Source organism: Pan troglodytes, chromosome 18 (genome assembly GCF_028858775.2).
Source record: "Pan troglodytes isolate AG18354 chromosome 18, NHGRI_mPanTro3-v2.0_pri, whole genome shotgun sequence".
NCBI lineage: Eukaryota > Metazoa > Chordata > Mammalia > Primates > Hominidae > Pan > Pan troglodytes.
The window spans coordinates 38,697,645-38,702,192 of NC_072416.2; positions in this window are offsets into that span (position 1 = coordinate 38,697,645).

Below are 4,548 nucleotides of genomic sequence, written 5' to 3' on the forward strand. Positions count from 1 at the left end.
TTAAATATTTATATTGCATTTATGTTAGCCTCACAAAATGAATTGAAGGTGTTCCCTCTTTTTCTATACTCTGAAATTATTTTGATATGATAGTGCTTATTTATATGTTCTTTGAATGTTTGGTAGAACTTTCATATTAAAGTATCTCATACTAGTGGGTGTTTTCTATGAGAAAATATTTACTGATTGAATTTTTAAAAATAGATACATGAATATTCATGTGTCCCATTTCTTCTTGACTAAGTGTTTATAAGTTATAGTAGCCAACGAAGTTGTTCATTTCACTTATGTTTTTAGACTGTTGTCATATAGTCATTTATAGTATTCACTTTATTATTTTTTCACTCATATTTTATCTTACACTTCATTTTTTATTCCTAATATTGCTTATTTATACCTTCTCTTTTTAATTAATCAATGTTACCAGAAGAGTGCCTATTTTATTATTCTTTTCAAAGAATCAGCATTTGGTTTTGTGAATCTTGCCTATTGTTTCTTTGTTTTATAGTTTATTAATGTCTATTTCTACTTTTAGCCTTATTTCCTTTAATTTATTTTATTTAGGTTTACTCCAATTTTTTTTTTTTTAGACAGAGTCTTGCTCTGTTGCCCAGGCTGCAATGCAGTGGCCCAATCTCAGCTCACTGCAACCTCTACCTCCCTGGCTCAAGCAATTCTGCCTCAGCCTCCCGAGTAGCTGGGATTATAGGCACCCACCACCACACCCAGCTAATTTTTGTATTTTCAGTAGAGACAGGGGTTTCACCATGTTGGCCAAGCTGGTCTTGAACTCCCGACCTCAGGTAATCTGCCCTCCTTGACCTCCCAAAGTGCTGGGATTACAGGCCTGAGCCACCATGCCCAATCTCTTTTTCTCTTTCTAAACTTCCTAAGGTGGACACTTAACTAATTTTCAGCCTATTTTTCAATATAAACATGTAAAGATATAAATTACCCTTTCAGTACTGCCTCAGCTCTATCTCACAAGTTTTATTATGTAGTATTTCACTTCCAAATATCTTCTGATTTTCATTTTCATGTCTTCTTTGACTGAAAAATTATTTAAGGTATGCCTTTAGTTTGAAGATGAAAGAAATTTACATTTTTTTCTCTAATAAATTGCATTTTGGTTACAAAGTATAGGCCGCATGTTATAATGTTTGTTTATTTGTTGTGATTTGATTCATAGGCTAGCATAGGTTCAGTTCTCCTAAGACTTTATCAGGCTTCAAAGTATATATATATTCTCTAATTTGAGCATACAGAAGTCTATATATTTCCTTTAAATTAAACTTTTTAAATACAGTGGTAAAAATCTGAGATAATCTTACTACATTTTGATTATCATTGACTCAGAGGTTTAAATTTCTTCAAGGTTGAGGATTTAGCCATTTTTCTTTGTAATTCTGCCAATTTGTGCTTCATATATTTTACAATTGAATTGTTACATGCATACATGTCTTTACATAATGACTTTTATTCCTCAGAATGTTTTTTTGTCTTAAATTATAGTTTTTGATATGAAAATAGCTATATCAGCCATATATTGGTTAATATTTGTTTTATTTATCATTTACTCATCTCATACCTTCAGAATTTTGTGTCTTCATGTTTTTAACTATTACGGGTTATACCTGGATTTTCACATTTTTATCCAGTCTTCAAGTGTCTGTCTTTAACTAATTTAGACCATTTAAATTTATTGTGGTTATGGATAAATTTATATTTACTTCTGTCATCATATATTGTGCTTTCTGTTAACCATATTATTTCTCCAATTCTTTTCCCCAATGCATTCTATTAGATTGATCAAGGTTTTTCCCCTCTATTTGTTTAAAAGTTGTATGTTCTAGTTCTATTCTATTCACGATTACCCTTGAAATGTAATATGTGTACTTGAATTAACAAGTAATTTAAAAAACTAATTGTAAAATTAAAATCACTAGTTTCATCTTGAAGGATGCATTAATTTTGATCACCCTCATTCATCCCCAACTTACTGTTTTCCAGTACTTTTGTTCCAATTTATATTTTATCAGCTTTTTTGAGGTATAATACACAGCGCACAAAATTTATTTATTTTAAATGCACATTTTGATGAGCTTTGGCAAATTTATAGAGTTGTACAATTACAAAAATTCAGTTTTTGAATACTTACATAATCTCAAAAAGTTTCCTCATGCTTATTTGCATTAAATCCTCACTCCCACCTACCCAAGTCCCAAGTAACAAATGATCTGCTTTCTTTATAGATTTGCCTTCCATGAAAAGTTACATAGATTGGCTGGGCACAGTGGCTCACACCTGTAATCCTAGCATTTTGGGAGGCCAAAGCGAGCAGATCACCTGAGCCCAGGAATTCAAGACTAACCTAGGCAACATGGTGAAACCCCATCTCTACTAAAAACACAAAAATTAGCTGGGCATGGTGGCGCACCTGATAGCTACTCGAAGGCTGAAGTGTGATGGATTATGTTTATTGATTTGCATATATTGAACCAGGCTTGCATCCCAGGGGTGAAGCTGACTTGATAGTGGTTGATAAGCTTTTAGATTTGCTGCTGGATTCGGTTTGCCAGTATTTTATTGAGGATTTTTGCATTGATATTGATATTGGTCATCAGGGATATTGGTCTAAAATTCTCTTTTTTGTTGTGTCTCTGCCAGGCTTTGGTATCAGGATGATGCTGGCCTCATAAAATGTGTTAGGGAGGATTCCCTCTTTTTCTATTCATTGGAATAGTTTCAGAAGGAATGGTACCAGCTCCTCTTTGTACCTCTGGTAGAATTCGGCTGTGAATCCATCTAGTCCTGGACTTTTTTTGGTTGGTAGGTTAATTAATTATTGCCTCAATTTCAGAGCCTGTTATTGTTCTATTCAGGGATTCGACTTCTTCCTGGTTTAGTCTTGGGATGGTGTATTTGTCCAGGAATTTATCCATTTCTTCTAGATTTTCTAGTTTATTTGTGTAGAGGGGTTTGTAGTATTCTCTGATGGTAGTTTGTATTTCCATGGGATCAGTGGTGAAATCCCCTTTATCGTTTTTTATTGCATCCATTTGATTTTTCTCTCTTTTCCTCTTTATTAGTCTTGCTAGTGGTCTATCAATTTTGTTGATCTCTTCAAAAAACCAGCTCCTGGGTTCATTGATTTTTTGAAGGGTTTTTTGTGTCTCTATCTCCTTCAGTTCTGCTCTGATCTTAGTTATTTCTTGCCTTCTGCTAGATTTCGAATTTGTGTGCTCTTGCTTCTCTAGTTCTTTTAATTGTGATGTTAGGGTGTCGATTTTAGATCTTTCCTGTTTTCTCTTGTGGTTATTTAGTGCTACAAATTTCCGTCTACACACTGCTTTAAATGTGTCCCAGAGATTCTGATATGTTGTGTCTTTGTTCTCGTTGGTTTCAAAGAACATCTTTATTTCTGCCTTCATTTCGTTATTTACCCAATAGTCATTCAGGAGCAGGTTGTTCAGTTTCCATGTATTTGTCTGGTTTTGAGTGAGTTTCTTAATCCTGAGTTCTAATTTGATGGCACTGTGGTCTGGGAGACAGTTTGTTGTGATTTCTGTTCTTTTACATTTGCTGAGGAGTGTTTTACTTCTAACTATGTGGTCAATTTTGGAATAAGTGAGATGTGATGCTGAGAAGAATGTACATTCTGTTGATTTGGGGTGGAGGGTTCTGTAGATGTCTATTAGGTCTGCTTGTTGCAGAGCTGAGTTCAAGCCCTGGAAATCCTTGTTAACCTTCTGTCTCATTGATCTGTCTAATATTGACAGTGGGGTGTTAAAGTCTCTCATTATTACTGTGTGGATGTCTAAGTCTCTTTGTAGGTCTCTAAGGACTTGCTTTAAGAATCTGGGTGCTCCCGTATTGGATGCATGTATAGTTAGGATAGTTAGATCTTCTTGTTGCATTGATCCCTTTACCATTATATAAAGGCTTTCTTTGTCTCTTTAATCTTTGTTGGTTTAAAGCCTGTTTTATCAGAGACTAGGATTGCAATCCCTGCTATTTTTTTCTTTCCATTTGCTTCGTAGATCTTCTTCCATCCCTTTATTTTGAGCCTATGTGTGTCTCTGCACGTTAGATGGGACTCCTGAATACAGCACACTGATGTGTCTTGACTCTTTATCCAGTTTGCCAGTCTTTGTCTTTTAATTGGGGCATTTAGCCCATTTACATTTAAGGTTAATATTGTTATGTGTGAATTTGATCCTGTCATTATGATGTTAGCTGGTTATTTTGCTCATTAGTTGCTGCAGTTTCTTCCTAGGATTGATGGTCTTTACAATTTGGCATGTTTTTGTGTGGCTGGTACTGGTTATTCCTTTCCATGTTTAGTGCTTCCTTCAGGAGCTCTTGTAAGGCAGGCCTGGTGGTGACAAAATCTCTCATCATTTGCTTGTCTATAAAGGAGTTTATTTCTCCTTTGCTTATGAAGCTTAGTTTGGCTGGATATGAAATTCTGAGTTGAAAATTCTTTTCTTTAAGAATGTTGAATATTGGCCCCCACTCTCTTCTGGTTTGTAGGGTTTCTGCCAAGAG